Source organism: Papaver somniferum, chromosome 8, assembly GCF_003573695.1.
Source record: "Papaver somniferum cultivar HN1 chromosome 8, ASM357369v1, whole genome shotgun sequence".
NCBI classification, from domain to species: Eukaryota; Viridiplantae; Streptophyta; class Magnoliopsida; order Ranunculales; family Papaveraceae; genus Papaver; species Papaver somniferum.
Genome location: NC_039365.1, coordinates 93991102 through 94007118, shown reverse-complemented (window position 1 = coordinate 94007118; position 16017 = coordinate 93991102). Strand labels below are relative to the sequence as shown.

At 35.2% G+C, this 16017-nt stretch overlaps 1 pseudogene; it reads left to right on the top strand.

Moving 5' to 3' along the window:
• Positions 1-874: 874 nt before the first annotated feature.
• Positions 875-1553, top strand: LOC113305788 (annotated as a pseudogene).
• Positions 1554-16017: the final 14464 nt, after the last annotated feature.

Sequence of the window (16017 nt, the reverse complement as noted above, 5' to 3'; positions counted from 1 at the left end):
TAAATAGTGTTTGTTTAAAGTTAATATTTTGAGGATACATTAAGAAGCTCTATGCTCCTATTATTCTGAAATGTATAACATCACCATCTATTATCTTGAAAATCAGCCCGTTTGAAATTAAATCGGTAGACAGTGGGATTTGATATTTTAGATGCACTCATTTTTTCTAGGTACGTAAAGCTTTGCAAAAAAAAAATACATCCCAACATATTAGCTTAAAACAGGCCACTTAGCTCAGCTGGTCATCCATGTTCCATAGAATTTAACATGGAAGGTAAGTTAGCTTGCCCCCTTGTGACATAATCACAACCTCCTATTCGCTTCGGTTCCCTTGGCTTGGTTCCTCATAAACTCGTTGGTAGGCTACCACGGAAACTTGTTCAACTAATGTAGTATTAGTGCGTTATTGGAGTTTAGTTTGTCACGCTTCCAATTAGTTAATGTTATAATATTCTTTATCTAATAATAATAAAATTTATAAATAAAGATAATAGTATGAAAATGGCAATGTGAGTGGATCCTCCCACTATTGAAACCAACAAGCACTCCAACAAGATAACTTAGATATCCAACGATATCGTAAGAGAATCCGTCTTGACTTAATACGAGTCAAGATATCGTATAGCCCTATTCCAACTTTAGGACGGCCGGCAGCGTAGAAAATCAAGCATTGTATCCCATTTTTTCCTTTTTTCATTTGTTATATCAATAATACGATTCAAGATATTTGAGTTGAATGTATAGAGTCTATAGACAACGTTCACACTATCCAAAGGCATGACGAGGTTGTGAAATTCAAAACGGGAGATACCCAATTTCTTAAAGAATAGATCCCAAAAAGCCAAAATCTTTTTGTATAAATAGTACCTTTGAGATGTTTATTCTTACAAACAAGATCAAGCTCGTAGATCAACATGAATACTCATACTCTAACTCCCCTCATCTTCTTTCCAACCCTATTGTTTTCAATGTTCATTTCATCACCGCAATCACCCAAGCAGCTACCTTTGACATCGTGAACAAATGTAGATTCATAGTCTGGGCTGCAGCTGTACCAGGTGGAGGTCGACGATTAGGCCCAAACCAATCCTGGAGAATCAATGTAGCTGCTGGAACAAGTCAAGCCCGCATATGGGGTCGAACAAAATGCAACTTTGGGTAATGGCCGTGGCAGTTGCCAAACTGGTGACTGCAATGGACGTCTACGATGTACCAGTTTTGGTAAACCACCAAATACCCTAGCTGAATATGCATTAAACCAATTCAATAACTTGGATTTCTTCGATATTTCTCTGGTTGATGGGTTTAATATACCCATGAGCTTCACCCCTACAAGCGGCTGTCGAGGTATCAAATGCACGGCTGATATAAATGGACAATGCCCGAAACAACTGAAGGCACCGGGAGGTTGCAATAATCCATGCACCAACTGCGTTATCTAATTTTTCAAAAAAAGGTGCCCCAATGCTTATAGTTACCCGAAGGATGATCCTACTAGTACTTTTACTTGTCCTGGTGGTACAAACTATAGAGTTGTGTTTTGCCCACATTAAGGCCTGGCAAATCTATTTGATCTGCGAGCTGCTAGTAAATGAAGCTTCTCAACTCAATACTATCTATATATTTATCTTCCAGTGAGCACTAGTTACCTAGAATAATAATGAAGCTCTGAAATTTGTCTCTCTCTGTGAATGTAAGATTGCAAAAGATAGCGTGTTTGTTTCACTATTGTATCTAAAATGTATATTCATAATAAAATAGCACGGTGCGTATGCTTTGTGTTGGCAATCTATGGTGTGCATGTTTTGGCCCCGGCTCCGCGTTAACTCTAATAGCTAATTTCTTAATCATGACATAGGTATGCCTTGAGTGGATTTTGTGTTATAGTGTCTTCGTAAAAACAGAGGTAGATTTCTTGATAAAATAGCAACAATATTGCATTGAGTATACATATAGTTAAAGTGAAAGTCACATCAGATATTGCCTGGGTTGATGGATTTCATTTTGATATTGTGCAATGGAATATCAACGTAATCAATATCGTTGTCCAAACCAATTTTGACTCTAGTAAATGGGTACTCATCTGCTTTTATGGAAGTCCTTACCCAACTAATAGAAATGTAGCCTGGGACTTCTTAGAAGATACATGACATCAAGTTAATATGAGAAACATGCCTTGTCTAGTAATAGGAGACTACAATATGATCTTTGATCAATCGGAAAAGTTACGAGGTCTCCCATTCAATAAAAGAGATTGTAAATATGATCATAGAATCCTTGAAAGAGCAGGGTTTTTTGATTTAGGCTTCTTAGGTTATGAATTTACTTGGGACAATCATAGAAAATGTGATAATAATATCCACAAAGATTAGATAGAGCCTCCCAAAATGCACAATGGAACCTACAATTTCCTAATGCATCTTTAACCCATCTTGTAGCAGTAGGATCATGCCACTCTCCAATTTTATTAAATCTGGATAGTATTCAAAAGAAAGGAGAATGGATCTTTAAATTTTATGACACTTGGAAGAAAGAGCAATCTTGTGTCCAACTTATTAATAACTCATGATGTAGGAACACCACTAATGAACCTTCTCTAGATTTGGTGACTAACCTAAAAACCCTAGGTACCAACCTTCTTGATTGGAAGAGGAACATTTTTGGTATTACTTCTAAACAAATTAATAAACTAATAAAACAAATAGAAAGACTTAAGGCTAGCAGAACTACCGATCACCATCAACAAAAGCTAAAAGGAAAATATGTAGAACTAAAAAAACTTTATGCAACACAAGAAGCTATAGCGAAACAGCAATCCAGAGACAATGTCATAGAATTAGGAGAAAAGAATACTAAGTATTTCCACACAATTACGTTAAGAAGGCGCAAATGGAATAATATAGAGTGCCTTACAAATAAACAAAACGTAGTCATCCGAAAAAAAGAAGACATTAGTGATCTTTTGACTGATTATTTTCAAGATCTATTTACCCAACCTGTTTCTTTCCTGAATCCTTCTAATGATATTTTTGAAAACATCTCTGCTGATATATCTGATATAGATAATACAAATATTATTGCAATCCCTTCTGCTGAGGATATTTTTCTGTGCTTAAGAACATGAAACCAAATAAGTCGCCAGGACCTGACGGTTTCCCAGCTAGCTTTTTAAGAACAATTTGGAACTAGTAGGAACTCAGGTTATAGCTTCAGTTCAGGAATTCTTTCAAACCAAACTCATGAATCCAGACCTGAATAAGACTCATGTCTTCTTAATTCCTAAGCTGAAACAACCAAAAAATCCTAGTCATTTTCGCCCTATAGGACTGTGCAATAATATATATAAACTAATAGCTAAAATCCTAACCAATATAATTAAGCCTCTGTTAGATAAAATTATCTCTCCTTTTCAATCTGCTTTCGTTTCATCTAGGAAAATTTCAGATAATATAGTTGTAGCCCATGAAATAATCCATTCCTTTAAAAACAAAAACATCAAAACTGGGGGTCTAGGAATTACGATTGACATGTCTAAAACCTTCGACATAGTAGATTAGAACTTCCTTCTAAAAGCTCTTTCTTCACTAGGGTTCAGTAAAGAGTATGTAATATCTTTGAACAATGCTTTTCTACGACTTCGATTGCTGTCCTTCTAAATGGTTCGCCTGGTATATTTTTTTAACTCTCTAGAGGATTACGTCAGGGGGATCCCCTTTCTCTATACTTATTCATTATTTGTATGTATATTTTCTCTAGATATCTTCTCTCCCCAGAACACAATAAATCTCTCCATGGAGTTAAAATCACACCTAAAAGCGAACCAATATCCCATCTTTTCTTTGCTAACGACTGTCTTCTCTTTGTTAAAGCCAATCTAGTGGAATGCAAAAACCTCCTAGAAGCCATAGACAAATTCAGTAAAGCTTCTGGACAATTAATCAATTTGGAGAAATCAGGGGTCTTTTTTAGTAAGAAAGTTGAACCCACCAAAGAATGATGAGGAAGATCTTAAAAATTAAACATATCAACCTCAAAGATCCTTATTTAGGTGCTCCACTGTTCATTGACAAGTCAAAAGTTAAAACATTTGACTTTATCATAGAAAGAATGGAATCTAAGTTAGAAGGATGGAAAGGAAAATTTCTTCCTCAATCCAGTAGAATGGTGTTGATAAAACTGTCTTAGCTAGTGTCCCCACTTTTCAAATGGGATGCTTCATCATCCCAAAAACGTTAACTAAGAAAATAGATGCTATCCAGAGGGACTTCTGGTGGGGCAAGGATACTAATTCAGGTGGATTATATCCGAAAGCCTGGCTAAGTCTTTGCAAACCCATCCATAAGGAAGATTTAGGCTTTAGGGATGCCCATAAATTTAACCTTGCAATGCTAGCTAAATTGGCATGGAGACTGATCAAAAAGAAAGACTCTCTTTGGGCAAAAACCATGAGAAGTAGGTATTTCAAAAATAAGAAATCCCCTCTCAGAATTAAACCCTCTACTAGAAGCTGTTGGAGTTGGAAATGTATCTGCCAAGGACTTGAGCTAATCAAAAGTATAGTATTTGGGAAATAAGAGATGGATTAAGTGTTAACATATGGATGGATAACTGGATTCCATGCCTAACTTCTTCTCTGCTAGAATTTAAAAACTCGTTTAATAATCACCTATCCTTAGTAGATGATCTTCTTCTTCCTAACTCGATGTCTTGGAACATTACCCTCATAAAGAACTCCTTCCCTGAGGACATAGCTATTAAAATTCTGAACATGAAACTCTTTCTTGATTTAGATGGAAACCTAAAACAAGACCATCTAAGATGGACACTGACTATCAATGGAGACTTCACTGTCAAATCTATGTATGACAAGTTGAATGAACCAGGAACAGAAATAACCAGTCTTCTTTTACCAGACTCGTTCTGGAAATCTGTCTGGAAATTGAAAGTGCCTCAGAGAGTTAAAGTGTTTCTTTGGAAATGTTTGCAAAATGTCATTGCGAAAAATATAAATCTTTACGGTAAGTAAATGATATCAATCTTAATTGTACTATGTGTGGCGAAGACCTAGAAACAGCTGAGCATCTATTCTTTTACTGCCCATATGCTAGAGAAATATGGTAAATGGCTCCAAACCCTATCTCTCTACAACTAGATCCCACTATGTCCCTATTAGACACCTATAAGGAATGGATTAAAAACCCAAGACATGATATATCTATAGAACTAATTCTAACAAAAATGTGGATGATATGGAAAGAACGGTGTAACAGGGTATTTGAATCTAAAACTAGAACAACAACACAATTATCTCAGGATATACAAAGACATCTGTCTTTTTGGACTAGGAACCACTCTAATCCTATTAAGCAGAACAAGAAAAAAGCTACTCCCAAACCTTATTGGATAGCTCCAGATGATAACACACAAAAAATCAACGTTGATGCAGCTTGGGATTCTGATATAACCCCCTCAAGTTTTGCTTTAATTTTGCGTAATGGTACAGGAATCTTTGAAAGAGGCATAGCAGGACCATCACTCTCAACAGATCCACAAGAAGCGGAAGCAATAGGAGTGTACCAGGCAGCAGTATGGGCGAAGAAAAAGAACTTCAAAATTTCAGCATTGAAGGAGATTGTGAAAGCTGTTTCAACTACTTACAAGGAAAGCGCTCCAGGTTTGCTGATAAGTAAGCTTTACTGGGGCAAGCATCTAAATCATTAGAGAAAAAGTCATAACTTTTGGGTTTTCATTTTGTGCCTAGACTAGGAAATGAAGTAGCAGACTCTATTGCAAAGTTTGCTAAAAAACTATCTTTTGTCACGGACTGGGATAAGATCCCTCCGCCTTGTATCTTAAACAAACTGGCAGTAGATAAATCTAATATAAGGAGAACTTCACAACTCTCTATATTAGATGGCTCTACTTCAGATGTAATGGAGCCTCCTTTGGAGTGCTAGTTTTTCTTCAATTAAATGTCTTATTCACAAGTTAAGAATCTTTTAATTAAGGTTATTAATTTCACTTTGTAGGGAAATTACAGAGTTAGTATTGTGCATTTACTAATTAGATTTTCCGAGAGATTTCGATCGTTATTTTTGGACAGAGCATTTCCAGGAATTATGGAAACCGAATTTGTGCTTTAATGAATATCTTGAGAATATTTTCGGTTTTGGAAATTCCTTGGTGTCTAAACTCCCTTGTCTATAAATACACGAAGTTTTCCTTTTTAGCAAACTAATCCTTCGTAACAACAGATTTACTCTTTTGTTGTTGTTACTGGTGTAGACGCCTATCGGAGAGAAGAGTAATGTAATTAGGTGAAATCTCTTACGGACGCTCAGTTTAAATTCTTTTTTGGGATTGAGAAGCTCTAGCGCGACCCTTTGTTGGGAAACTAGATAATTGCGGTTTATCTTTGTTTTCGATTGATTTGATTGACTAACGGTGGTTGAAATATGATTGCACCTAGTTTTTTTATTCTTGAGAATCTTCTCTTATGATATAAGATTCACTCAAACTAGTTCATAGTTTCGACAGGGATCTTTAGACAGTTGTTAGTTCTAAAGACGATCTTGTGATAATCCATTGTTAACAAACTCCTGTTCTTTGCGTGATTGATCACAAGAGATTCAAATGATTGTGTGCAGGATTTTATTCAAGATTTAAGAAGATTTGAAGACAAAGAAGATATTGAAGATCTGACTTGGGTTTTACAATCTTTGGTGTGCACAATACTTGTTTCGGTAAAAGAGGATCCAATTAATAATCGGTTTATCCTTGTGGTAGATTGGATTGATTAATAAAGTAGATCGGAATCAACACGGTTCTTCGGATTAAATGTGTTGTTGGCTTAATCTTAATCGATTGCTTTTGGGTGATTGAACATAAGATAGATCTAGACCTGACGAAGGAGTTTATGTTGAGATAAACGGGAGATCATTTGTCCGACTCATATCACTTGGTTGAATAAAGTTGATACCAAACAGATTGTGCGTTGAATCGATCAATTGGGAAATCCAACCTTTGGTTGTTGACTTAAATTGATTGATCATTGAACATTGGTCTTTGGTACCGTTCAAGTGATTTCGCTTGTATTCAATTAGACTCGCATATTTCTATTTGCTTGAGTAAGTATTGAATCGATAAAGTGAGATATAACTCTTTGATATACTTTTATTAAGATTGAGTCTGACTGTCTAGTTGATTCTCTTAAAAGTATATTGGAGTTAGTCCATACAGATTGCTAAGCGAAATATGGGTGGGTTGTTAGACCCCCCGCTTTTCATACATAACTCTTGTTCGAAAGGAATACACAAGATTTCTCCTTAAGATGCAAGAGAAACACCAAAACTCCCTGTGTTAAAATATCAATAATTCTCTGAAAACTGGTCTTGATTTTGGAAGGTACGTAAGAACTAAAAATTTACAGTATCATGGTTTAAGAAAGTACCTTCTTGTGAATATCTTCCATATTCTCCCAATATTTTGACTATTGTTCTATATCACTAAACTCATCATAAGAAAGTTTTGAGAACTACATGAGTTAGTATATGAATTTAAGAAACTAGGTATCATATTGAGATAAACTAGTTTCTTTAATTATTACATAGGTTCCACTTTCTTTTCTCTTAGATCATCATTATTTCTCTTGTAGGATGTCGTTATCATAGAAAAGACTATCATCAAGATATGCAGGTAATACCTTTATAGAGAGAAGCTAGAGGATCGGCCGCATTCATTCTTTTTCGTTCTGCCGGCTTTTGACTATTGACTATATGCCTTCTTGTGAATATCATCCATATATATCCCAGTCTTTTGACTATTATGCTATATACACTAAACTCATCAAAAGAATTTTTTAGCACTACATGAGTTATATATGAATTTAAGAAACTAGGTACCTATTGAGACAGACTAGTTTCTTTAATAGCTACAGAGGATTCCCCTTATTTGTTCTCTTAGAATCATTACTTTACTTCTTTCTAGGATGTACCAAAGTTATCATAGAAAAGACTATCATCAAGATATGCAGGTAAACCTTATATAGAGAGAAGCTAGAGGAGGTAAGGATCATTGCCACTCAAAAGCGAGGTAACACTCAAAAGCTTGCTAGGCTTGAGATATTCTTGCCTTTTGAGTGTTGCCTCTCTTTGATATAACTTCTGAGGATATATTTTACATGAACTCTTTGATCTGGCAGGATCAGAGCTATGAGTAAATTTTCTCGCAGAATGCCTCTTGGAACAACATTGATTAGATGTTGTTCTTTTGAGTTTTGAAAAATTACTTGTTGACAATCTCTTAAAATGTGACCTTTAATTCCACAACGAAAACGTCTTTCATAATGATGATATGATATCATGGAGTACTCTGATGTGATTGAAATCATCAAGTGGAACAAAAGATTTTTAGAAGGTCGAAATTTCTCCGAAAGACTTCAATATCAATCTTTTTCCTTTTTAGGCCTTTTGAAAAAGTTCAAAAACTGTCTTGATCTCTAATCAGATGAGGTTTTTAAGGCATTATTTTGTCAAAAGTTGATATCTTTAAAAGATCAGTTCTTTTTTTCTTGATCAATACTTTACTAAGTTTCTAAAGATTGAATATTCAAAGAAATGTATTCTTGAGAGAGACTAGTTATCTTTTAAATTGGGAAGATCAAGAACAACTTGTTCATTTTCAGCTTGCATACAATTTATATTATTTAAAAGTTTTCCTTCTCTTTATAGTGCAAGATTGAGTTCAGTAGCGCACTAAAAGTATGTTCGCTTAATTCTTTTAGTTGTATTCATGTAATCAATATCTTCTTTATCAGCATTGTAAAGTCTTGGTATGTTAAGCTTAGAACCATCCACTTTTCATACAAAGAGATGATCTTTAGACAGATCTTCCCAATGACTAAGTACAAGTAAAGCACTTGAAGGTCTAGATCTCTTTACTTTAAACCTCATGCACACCACAAGCACTGTGAACACATAATAACGTCCTTCTTACACATCTTCCTTCAAAACACCATCACATCTCTCAGATAGAACACCATACATGGAGCTTATTTGTATACATAAGCACGTGGATTTCTGATAGTTTGTGACCGAATTTTCCTCAATTTTCAGTATTGTTGGTACTCGATTTTCTACTTATTATGGTGTTTTATGTGTTTGTAGGTATTTTTGGAAAATAAACATTTTTCGAAAATTCGGCTCGAAAAGTTGGTATAGGCACCCGGAGGACACATGTTATTCAAACTCTTAGTTTTGGATAAGGAGCACCTAACTGATAAGAGGCACCCAGGGAGCCAACTGCTAATCACACCCATTACTGGTTAAGGGGGCTCCATATTCTTCCTTGATTTGAAAGAAAAATTGGCGGGAAATTTGGTTTCAAACGGTAAAGGATTTATTATCTTTAAGATAAGAATATCTTCTTGCCTTACAAACATGAAGTTTTGAAAAAAAGTTATCTTGTATTAAACAAGAAAGATATCCTTAGAAGATTTTATCTTGGATTTTATTCTGCGAATTAAAGAAGATATGGGTTTAGTAAAGACATATATAGAATAAGAGAAGGAAATTCCTGAAGATATTTTTAATTAAAAAGAAGAAGATTTTGGAGTTATGGAAGAATATATTTGAGTGATGTGTATTTGTGTGTATAAATAGAGAGATAGAGAGCACATTTGGGGAGAGTTTTGGGAGAGAAAAGAAAATCACTGCTTTAATAATTTTCTCACATTTTCATCATTTGTAAACCACTTTTTGAGCCATGAATAAATATTTTAAGTGTGTTTTCGACGTGATGAGCTAATCCCCAACACTGGGACGATGGAGGAAGACGAGTGTCATACATGGGTAAAATTATTTAATTCTTTTAAGACTTTTGCATTAATTTTAATTGAAATATGCTTTGAATTAATTGGTTGTCATTTAATTTGATGAAGTATGCTTAGCTTAATTGTTTTGTTACATCATGCTTAGGATTTACAACTAATCTTTTGAGAATCTACCTTGGCAAAATCAGAGTCCATGTTAATTTTATTTTATTGAGCTTTAATTGTTGAGAATAAATAAATCGAACCCTATGTTATGAATTCGACGAAATCCTAGTCCCAGTAACTCTCTTCATCTTGTGACAATATTTTGTATATATTTTTTTTAGTTTAGTTTATTAATTCTTAAAATCAATCTCATCAAGTCCGAGTGAACGACAACTCTATTTACCACTATCTAAAATTCGATCAATTTTTGGCGCCGCCGACGCGGACTTGTGTATATATTTGTTTTTAGGTTTTATTTTTATTTTTATTATTTTTGTTCTTTTTTTACGCCTTTTGGTCTTTCTTGTTTGTTTTCAGATTTGGAGCTGAGCTAAAGAAAAAGGGAGAAAGTGCTGAAAAAAAGTGAAGCCAAAGAAGAGAAGAAAAGAGGAATCCAAAAGGAGTGAAGAAGAAGATTTTTGTATATAGATATTTTATTTTATTTATTTTTAGAAACTGTAATTAGGATTTTATTGTTGTATTTTTTTTTATTATTTTTTTTCTTCTTTTCATTTTTGGACTTTATTTTTGGACATTGGACATTATTATTTTTAAAATCCCTAAAGAAGGGTCCATTTAAATAAAACTGTTGCAGGGAAGGATGACGGTTACGATACCGTTTCGGCCCCTCGGGTTCGTACACTAACATTGGAGTCGGTGGCCTGAGTCGACTTCAACGGTTCATCGCCCGTCTGGTACGGGAGGTAAGGCTCTATCCACCCACGAATCCCCTGTCAGTGGGTTTATTTTGTGTTGAGAATGTCGAACTGGTATTAAAATAGCCAACACAACGAATATCCGACTGATTTTCAAAATGGACATTACTTTGACCATAGTGTGAATAGTGGTGGGAATGCCAACCTTTTGAATATTATGGCTTATACCATGGTGAGCCCAATTATTATTCACATGAATACCGGTCTTACGAGCAAAATTACTATAATTCCTCTTCTCTAGATGAGGCACGTAAGATACATGAGTCAACGCGTAAGTTACATGAGTCGACACATAAGTCAGCAGACACAGATGACTTAGTTGTAGACGAAAGAACTGTAACAATGAGTGAACCTTATTTAGAAGATAACCTCAGGAAGTTAGCTGAGTCAACATGTAAGTTAACTGAGTCAACACGTGAGTTTGCTGAGTCAACACGTAGGCTTAAGTTAGAGACGGAAGAAAGAATTGCTCGAATTACACTGAATTGCCAATACATTGCTTCAAAAATCAACCTTGAATGTGAGGAAAATTTTTATTTACATAATAAAGATGACAAGGATATAATTGGAAGCAATACTTTAGATGAGGTTCAACCATTTTCATGTTATTATGATTATGATGAGGATAGTGTTGATGAAGAATCTGAAATATTTAGGAATAGTGATCAGGAATTTGTTACTCCAACTGAGCTTTATAATGATAATATTATTTCTAGTTCAAATCCAAATAATCTTAAAAATTATTCACCTATTAAAAAGGACGAGGATTTGACTAAAGATAAGACTTCCTTAGATGATGTAGTATTTCCTTTTGATTACGAAGGCGATGATAGTTTAGAGGAGAGGGTTTATCCTGAGAATATTGTTTTCGATTCTAGCGATTTAGAAACATTGGTCTTAGAAAAACAAAATGAAATCGTAGAGATGAGTGAGGATGTACCTGACTTAGAAGAATCAATTGACCATTTTCAGGAATCTGATGACCTTGAAACTAGGGAAATTGTGATTAGTTTTTATAGAGACACTGAAAACTCTAAGTTTGGGGGTGATTTTTATTCTCCATGTGCTTTAACTCTTACAAAGGTCCCTCACTTGGAACTTAACATATATTCCTCAACCATTTTACAAGATTATCTTCACACACGTTTTCCTGAACCTAATGATGTCCAGAAAATTATATAATTTTATTTTATTTTAATAATACCCTTCCGTAGGGTTAAAAAAAGAATAAAGTATAATTGTTTAAAGTCCAAAGTCCAAAAAAAATAAAAAAAAATTACAGTTTTCCTCACACACTCTAAAAAAAATTAAAAATTAAAAATTAAATCCTAAAATTGTCTTTTTTTCTTCTCTTTTCGCTTTTCGTTTTAAGCTTTTTCCTCTCCAAGTCCTTAGTGATCCACTTCGAACCTGTAAATCAAAGAAAACAAAGACAAAGTAAAAAGGAACAAATAGTAAAAAAAATAAACCTAAAAAAAATAAAAATAATAATAAATAAATAAATCTATATACAAGTCCGCGTCGGCGGCGCCATTTTGTTATAGTATTTTTCGTGCGGTAAATAAGAGTTCGTTGCTCGGACTTGAAAAGATTTATAAATAAAAATATATACACAATATTTGTCACAGGATCAAGAGACACTAGGACTCAGGATTCCACCACTAATCATTCACACAATTCATATATTTATTCCAAACAATTATAACTCAAATGATATCGACTCTTATTCTTGCCAAAGTAGATTTTTAGAAGATTTATTGTATATCACTAGCATGACGCATTAAAAGCACTAAGACCAAGCATACATCATCATACGATATCACAACCAATTAAGAAAAATCATAAAACAATTTATAAAAAGTGCAAGTAGTCAAAAAAGAATTAAATATAATTATTGTATGCGTAAAGAACGGCTTCCTCCATCATCCCAGTGCTGGGATTTAGCTACTGGTGTGAAGATTAGATGCACACAAAACACTTGCAAGTATACAAGGTCAAGATTTATAATATAGTGATGAGTAGGGGTTTGTCCACAGGGAGAGGAGCATATAAGAAGTTTTCCTAGGCTAACAATGGTGACAATACACTATGGCAGAGAGCAAAGCAGGGCAAATCAGCAAAGAACCAAGCTAAGTAATGAAAAACAGACTAGAACCACAGCAGGGAAAGATAAGCAAAGAACCAAGGCTTGGAAGGTAAAGCAGCAAAGAAACAGCCAAGAAAAGCAGCAAATAACCAAGGCTTGGCAGCCAAGGGCAGGGTGAGGATTATGCACTGACTTCAGTGCACAAAAGCTACAAGGTGCAAGAAAATAAAAAGCAAGAAAAGTAACTGAAATACAAGCACACAGGACTGAAAAATAAAAGTTACAGAGAGGGAATTGGTGGGTAAGCCAAGGCTTATGATCCACCTTGTGTCCTAATCAAGTGACATGTTTCTAGGTTATGTTCATTCCTAAGCATACAACTAGAAATGGAAGAACACCAAATTGCTCACTAGTCTACCCCTAGCATTGGCTGTCTTTTGACAGTACAGCCAATCACAGGCTCTATGAACATTGGCATCTCTCATTTGCACAATCAAAACACAGCAACAGGAAGTAACTATCCTAGCTCATTCACACTTGACAGTGCACAAGGCTTCACTGAGCCTTGGCCTGAAGCTGATTAGCTCATGCTAACCATGTATAAAACATTCACATTCATCATATGATATAAATTAAACACAAATTGCAACATATCAGATAACTACAAACAGAAGCAATTTTCAACTGTCACTGATAAGCAACTAAAATTTGAAGTTCATAAAAATTGTAGCAAATTCTCTACTGGCTAGTCCAGAGAGGTATACAGTCTCCTCTACATACTTCATATGACATCAATTTATACCCATTACACATAATTAGGTTTTCCCCCAATTTTCCCCCAAAATCAGTAGAACTAGGGTTTGGTGAAATTGATTTACCTACTGTTGATGAGATATTCGCTCCATCTCGTCGACCCAATCTTCTCCTGCTTCTTCTTGTTCCTCTCGAGCTCCAATTGATGCTTTAATCATCATATATATCCCCAATTTCTCACCTAGGGTTTCAGGCAGAGAGATGAGAAATTGAGGTTGTAAATGATGATTAAAGAGATGGTACGTGATGGGTTTAGGTAGAATAGAGTTGGGGAGAAATTAGTGGAGTGATTTGGGGTGAGGTGGTGGTGATGGAGACGGACATGGTGGTGGTACGGGGCATGGCGGTTCTGCAGGGGGGTGATGGAGGAGATGGTTCGATGGAGAAAGGGAAGGGTGCGTTTGTTTGAGGTGTAGGTGCTCGGTCGCTAGGGTGTGAGGCGAGTGTATCGAGTTTGATGATCTGCGACGCTGAGCCGTGGGATAGGGAGATGAAAGATCAATCGGACGGTGAGATGAAGTGAAGCTTGTAGCGACCGCTGGATTTTTTATACAACGAAGTTAACGGCTCTAGATGGGTTAGGTATTGTAGTGTAAGGCGGAGATATCAAACGTTGATGAACAGCAAGGGAGCGACCGTTGGATTCAACAACCATCTAATCTGAAGGCTTGGAATTTCAGCGCTGTGGTGCTTGGCAGAGACTTCAGATTTTGATGCTCTATGAAGGAGCGACCATCGGATGCTTCTGAGAACTGATCTGACGGCTGAGAACGGAGGCGCTTTTGTGTGTAGAAAATGAGGTTGTGCGCACCATTCTTCGCGGCTTCCTTGCGTAATTTCTCCCGGCTTTTCACTACTTTTCTGCTCTTTTCGCTCCGCGACTCATCCGAACTTTATTTATTACCTAAAAATGCAAAATTAATTAATAAAAATATTTATTCTTGAAAACAATGAAAATACAGAATATGGGATAAAATGTAGAATTAATGCAAAAGATGAGTTAAATGCCAACAAAAAGGGATAAATATATACAATATTTGGCACTCATCAAATACCCCCAAACCTGAATTTTACTTGTCCTCAAGTAAAACAAAACTAAGGAAATCCTAACTATACCACTGTCGCTGGTCTCTCGAATGCATTTAGCGTATGCACTAAGCCTTTTAAACCACTAAGTGTCCCTAGTGGACGAGTTGAAGTCTCGTGAAGGTTTGCAGACGTACCTACAAACCTAGGTCAAAATATAAGCTCATTCCATCAAATGTGACATGTGCAAAACAGTTAAGCTCACAGCAAAATGGAGATGTCAATCTAGCTATCGAAGGCACAATCCTAGCACTGATAACAAAAAAAGACATGTGATAAGAGTGTAAAGTGTATCTACACATGTGTAAAGAAAGATCTGAAGTCATGACTACTAATCACCAAGAGATAGTTTCTCAGGCTAAGAACTGAGGTCGAAATCTAGCTAGCTGTCCGGACTTTACGAGAATTGTGAATGAGTTGGAGGTATTTCACAATTACTCGCGTTGTACATCAATGGCATACACCCTCCTTGCTTATTACAAAAAACAACAAAGATGACTTTACATGACTCTTATTTACATTGACTATCTCTTTTATTTTTGGAACAAGAGATGATGGAATTGATAAATACTTGATTTTTTTTTTGTTTTTTTGATATTTTTTCTGAATATATACATTTTTTTTTTTTTTTTTTTTTTTTTTTTTTTTTTTTTTGAAACACTTTTGATACAAACAAAAGGAAACAAAAGATTACATGACACTTTGCAAGAGGTAGCCCTTTTTGATGCACCCAGTTAAATTCGATGGTTGTCTTTCTTAATGTAACCTCCACCTTCTATCCCAACCACCAAAGAACAAGCTAGTCAAGTTTCGTTCAGTATTCTAAAGTGATTGGCAATCGTAACTTCCTATCAAACACCTTGAAGATCGAGGCCATACATGTATTGGTAGATCGTGCGCGTGCAAATTTCTTATCACTATGTGAATTGTGCTAGAATCAGGGTGCCTAAATATCTAGACTAAGACTCCTAATAAAAATACATATTTGCACAAGAGTCAACATTTCAAGGTAAATGAGCTCCATTTTTTATGATTTTTTCATTTTTTAATTTTTTTTTTTTTTTTTTTTCAAAAAGAGGATTTGTTTTCAATTATGGCAAATTATCATGGTATCTACTCTATACCCCCAAACCTAAACTAAACATTGTCCTCAATGTTTCAAAATATGGAAAGAATTATAAAACAATATATGAAGAGGAACATGCTGAGTAGAGTAAAAGGAGAGAGAATACCCGATTGTACGGCGAAGCTCGATTAAAACTCCGTTATTCAAGGCAAAAATC